This window comes from Triticum aestivum, chromosome 6B (assembly GCF_018294505.1).
Source record: "Triticum aestivum cultivar Chinese Spring chromosome 6B, IWGSC CS RefSeq v2.1, whole genome shotgun sequence".
NCBI classification, from domain to species: Eukaryota; Viridiplantae; Streptophyta; class Magnoliopsida; order Poales; family Poaceae; genus Triticum; species Triticum aestivum.
This window is the reverse complement of record NC_057810.1, coordinates 35,241,464-35,247,218: the sequence shown is the minus strand read 5'-3', so window position 1 is coordinate 35,247,218 and position 5,755 is coordinate 35,241,464.

The following is a 5,755-nucleotide window of genomic DNA, read 5'->3' as shown; positions in this document are numbered from 1 at the left end:
CACCTCCCTCCGCCGCCCTACCTTCCTCCTACCCCGGCAGGGCCCTGCCGCGGCCACCCATCTCCTCGCGGCCCACTACCTTTCTCCCCATGGCGGCACGCTGCCACAGCCTCCTCTACCCCCGGCGCCAGATGCGCATCCCGGCCGCCTCCCCTGGTGGCAATTCACACCTCCCGTACGCCCTCAACCTTCATCCTCTGCCGGAGGCCTCCACCTTCCCCCACCTTCTCCTCGTCTCCCACATCGAGACCCGCCAGTGGCGGCTGTCAGATCTGTGGTCGTCGCGCCGGCCACCGCCACCTTCTCTCCCCATGTCGCATACCTTCCTTCCTTCATGCTTGTTGCCAGATCCGACTTCCCCCGCGCCCGTCGGCATCGTCGGCGCCTTGTGCACTCCCATCCATGGCGGCGGTACCTGGAGATTGACCCAGCGGCGTGGCCGGGTTTGGAGGAGATGGCGGCAACGCCGGAGTCCCTCCACCTCCCTCACGGCCGAGCTACCATCGTCGACGCCTGCTCCCTAGCCCCTTCTTTGCCTGCCTTACGGCGTGAGCATGCGGGCTCCCCATGCGCGTGGCGGCGATGCTTCTTCCCACCTGGGTCGCGAGCTCCGTTCACGGGCTCACCGGATCTCGTGATTGGGGCGCTGGCGACGTGCTCTCCTGCTCCATCGCGCCCCTCCTCTACTTCAGCTCCTGTGCCAGTGCCTCCCGTGGACTCATCGGCGCACAGGCCGCGCTGGATCCACGCTGGTTTGAGGCCCTGACGGCCTCCTCATCCTGGCAAGTCGCCAGATCCGTCAGGGGATCAGGTTGTTTCACTGGCCTAACACTCCTTCCACCCCCCCTTGCCGGCGGTCGTGCAACTTCGGTGAACACTGCTACTCATGCGCGGATGACAACGACGCAGTGGCATTGTTGTTCGCTTTGCAGGGGCTCCGTTGATGCGGTCGTGGAGTTCGGCCCACAGGTTCATGAAGTTATCTTTGCCCCCTCCCGTAGTTTACCCTTCCGCATGAGCCCCATGCTGCAGTCCATTGGGAAGAGGCTCGTGGTGTGGATGTGCAGTCCACCGGATGCTCAGTGACAGTGTTGATGCATTTCAGATTTTGTTTTTCTGCAGTGTTAGCGACACTGGAGCCTTGCAGTCCATTGGCTCCGGGGCAAGCAATGGAGAGGACACGGGCGTGGAGTTCCCTGTCCTCGTAGTTGTCCATTGAACATGTATGAAGCCCATCTTGCTGCAGTGTATGTGAGCATATGATCTGCAAGTTTTGCTTTTGATTCCCAGATTGCAAAACATTGCGGTGTGGTTCGCTGTCCATCGACGTGCACTTCATTTTGGCAATATGTTCTTTGTGGACGTGCACTTCGTTCGGCCCGAGCGGCATGAAGCTCCGTTTGTGCGCATGTGTGGCTCGGCTACCTATTTCGTGCAGTTCGCATGATACCTTTTTTAAGTGCTGACTGCCTACTTCTTAATTGCTGGAGTTCACTTCTTTGTTTTTATTCAAACACCATGTAGTGCACTATGAAACTCTTTGTTGTTCACTTATAAAAACAAAGAGCGGTTCCTTTTGTAAAAAAAAGTGCAGCCCCTTAGTGGAAAGAAATCCCCATGGGAGGTTCACTTCTTTTTCTAATGCATTTTGTGAGACTAAGGAGAAGTGGGCATGTGCAATTTGTGTGAAGTGCAATTTGTAATATGTGTCTCAAAATTCAGTCGAACTATATCAACGCTTGCAGTGCGTTTGGTCCTCGAATAAGGTTCACTCTTGAGAGTGATGTTGTTCACTTGCGCCCAGCATGAAAGATCGAAAAAATTAGCGAAACAACGAGATAGTAATGCGGTGAGAAAATCCACGCCCAACAAAAGAATTCATGAATTTCACTAGCCCGTTTGATGCAGTGTAGTTTTCATTCTGAAGCAGTGCGGTCGGCCATATGATGTTGTTCATCTGGTAAGTGCAAAAAATTGTTACGGAAGCGAAGAAAAGTAATGTGGTTCACTTCTTGATAGTGGTGTGGTTCATTTACACCCGATGCGAAGTGCACTCTACTTTCTCGTTATTGAAAAAATTACGTTTGAATAAAAGATACCATGTAGTTCTCTTACTCGTGTGATGTAGTGCGGTTTTTCGTCCGTTGCAGTGTGGTTTTCAGTCGGATGAAGTACCCACGTCGATTTGGGTGTCGCGAAAAATAGTGTCCGCATTTCGGTAAATTCAAAATCCCTCTTAAACCGTAAGGAATTAGCGGAAGTGTTCTACTTGAAAGAGTTGCGTATCGTCGATATCTTTCCAACGGCGTATCATTGGAATCATTCCGACCAGCGGTTTGCAAAAATTTCGCCAAAAACGGCCGCTGCCACTCGTTGTCCGTCGCACGATTTTCAAAGTTAACTTAAAACCGTAAGGAATTTCAAAACTATTTCAACATATGAAAGTTGCGCCTTGTTCGTAGCTTTCCAACTGCGTATCACACGCCTCGTTTCGATAAACGGTTCAAGAATTGGAGCGAAAACAGTACCGAGAATTTGAAAAATTTTGAAAAACAGAATTCCGTGATTTAGTAAATTTGAAATTGCTCTTAAACCGTAACAAATTACAAAAAATAATAGATATGAAAACGATGCGCCTCGATCATATCTTTCCAACGGCGTATCATTTGCTTTATTCCGATGAGCGGTTTAAAAAAAATCGTGAAAATATGCTCGCTGCCACTCGTCGTCCGCCGCACCGTTTTTGAAACTGCTCTTAAACCGCAAGGAATCACGAAAAGTGTTCAACATGGCGAAGTTGCGCCTAATCCATAGCTTTCCAAAGGTATATTATACGCCTCGTTTCGATAAACGGTTAAAAAACTAGAGCAAAAACAGTACCAGAAAAACACTGCATGCAATTTTTTTTGACGCGAAGTTCACTAGTCTCTATTGCAGTGCTCGTCGTCAAAATAATGCAGTGCGCTTCTGTTGAGCGTGCAGTGCCGAAGTGGTGTGCAGAATAGTTATTCTGCTAATATTAGCAGAATAGACCATCTCTGTGTGTGTGTGTATATATATATATAGGAGTAGGATTTTCTACAATAGCTTGCCACAGAACTAGTTAAGGTTTTTGACGGTGTAAAAATTCTCAAAAATCCTGAAAAAAATACTGAACCAACACACATATAATATAACAAGATCCAACGTAGGGATTAAAAAAATATGACTGCATGTGTCCTGTACAAAAAGAACAAAAATTTCAATATATATTGATTCTGTAGTGAGCTGAAATGCTTGTTTTTTCCGCTGAAGACACATAAATGCATATATTCACAATCACACCGTTGGATCATCTTATTATAATAGAATGAGGCTTCCCTATTTATTTCATATTTTTTACTTACTTTTAAACCGTTAAATGTTTAGAAAGTCTTAAATAGTTTTGTGGCAAGCTATGATAGACACAGTTTTACCTATATATAGGAGTAGGATTTTCTAAAATAGCTTGCCACAGAACTAGTTAAGGTTTTTGACGGTGTAAAAGTTCTCAAAAATCCTAAAAAAATACTGAACCAACACACATATAATATAACATGATCCAACGGAGGGATTAAAAAAATATGACTGCATGTGTCCTGTACAAAAAGAATAAAAATTTCAATATATATTGATCCAGTAGTGAGCTGAAATGCTTGTTTTTTCTGTTGAGGACACATAAATGCATATATTCACAATCACATCGTTGGATCATCTTATTATAATAGAATGAGGCTCCCATATTTATTTCATATTTTTTACTTACTTTTAAACCGTTAAATGTTTAGAAAGTCTTAAATAGTTCTGTGGCAAGCTACAATAGCTTGCCACAGAACTAGTTAAGGTTTTTGACGATGTAACAGTGCTCATAAATCCTGAAAAAAATACTGAACCAACATACATATAATATAACATGATCCAACGTAGGGATTAAAAAAATATGACTGCATGTGTCCTGTACAAAAAGAACAAAAATTTCAATATATATTGATCCTGTAGTGAGCTGAAATGCTTGTTTTTTCCGCTGAGGACACATAAATGCATATATTCACAATCACACCGTTGGATCATCTTATTATAATAGAATGAGGCTCCCCTATTTATTTCATATTTTTTACTTACTTTTAAACCGTTAAATGTTTAGAAAGTCCTAAATAGTTCTGTGGCAAGCTATGATAGACACAATTTTACCTATATATAGGAGTAGGATTTTCTACAATAGCTTGCCACAGAACTAGTTAAGGTTTTTGACGGTGTAAAAGTTCTCAAAAATTCTAAAAGAAATACTGAACCAACACACATATAATATAACATGATCCAACGGAGGGATTAAAAAAATATGACTGCATGTGTCCTGTACAAAAAGAACAAAAATTTCAATATATATTGATCCTGTAGTGAGCCGAAATACTTGTTTTTTCCGCCGAGAACACATAAATGCATATATTCACAATCACACCGTTGGATCATCTTATTATAATAGAATGAGGCTCCCCTATTTATTTCATATTTTTTACTTACTTTTAAACCGTTAAATGTTAATATATTTTTTTGTGTACATGGTCAAACTTTTAAAGTTTGACTTTGTACAAACCTAGAAGTTCATGTATTTTAAAACCGAGAGTGTAAATTTCAAATCGTTTTAACGGATAAAAATCCATATACTTCTGCCTAGGTTGATCACGAAAAAAAACATTAACTACCCTCACATAGTAGTTTGCATCTCGAGCTGGAGTCACAATGATGCGTTTCTTTATTTGCACATTTACAATGGTAGATGGTGACCGCCTTTTTATTGTCATATTTTGATTGCATTTCCAATCGAAATGGCACTATTAGGGAAATGGTTATACACACGAGCTCACCAATAGCGCTTTTAAAAAAGGAAGCGCTACTGCTAAATAGCAGTAGCGCTTTGGCAGAAGTAGCGTTGCTACTATGCACATAGCAGTAACGCTGTAGATATGAAACACGCTACTATTATAATTGCCAGACCGTTGCAGGCAGGCTAGGTATACTAGTAGCGCTCATACGTAAAAAGCGCTACTTCTATTGAACTTAGCAATAGCGCTTTCCTCTAACCAGCGCTACTGCTAAATCCAGTCTTCTCCTGAGACCAAAGTTTAGTCCCACCTTGCTCCACGAACAGAATGTTTACCACCTTAAATATGGTGCTTCTCAAATTATCACTACCTCTTGGTCTTCATTATACTCTATGTGTAGGATCTGTGGCAATATGAATCTTAAGATTCATACTGACAATTTAGATTCTACACAAAAAGATCAATGATGACCTCTGCTTTTTTAATGCTAATGATCATAGCCTTATTAGTACCACCGGTGCTGAAAAAACACTACTGCTAATGATCATAGCAGTAGCGCTTGCTCCCCCAAAGCGCTACTGCTATTGTACTTAGAAGTAGCAGTGATTTAGAGCAAGCGCTAATACTACGGGGAACCTTATCCACATGCCCTGGCCCACGGGCGTCCTCACTCTCCCCCTCACACTGCACTCGCTCACTCCGCCGCGCGCCGTCGCCGCCGCCGCCCGCCTTCACCCACCAGCGCCTCCAAGGTACGTATCTACCCCTCCCTCCATCTCTGCCCTCCTCTCCCCTCCCTCTCGCCGTCCTCCTCCTCTCGCCGCCCTCCTCTCCCCTCCCGTCGCCCCAACTCCATCCGCTGCCCCTCCTCCATCCTCCTCCTCGCTCCCTCCTTCCTCCCCCTCCATCTGCCG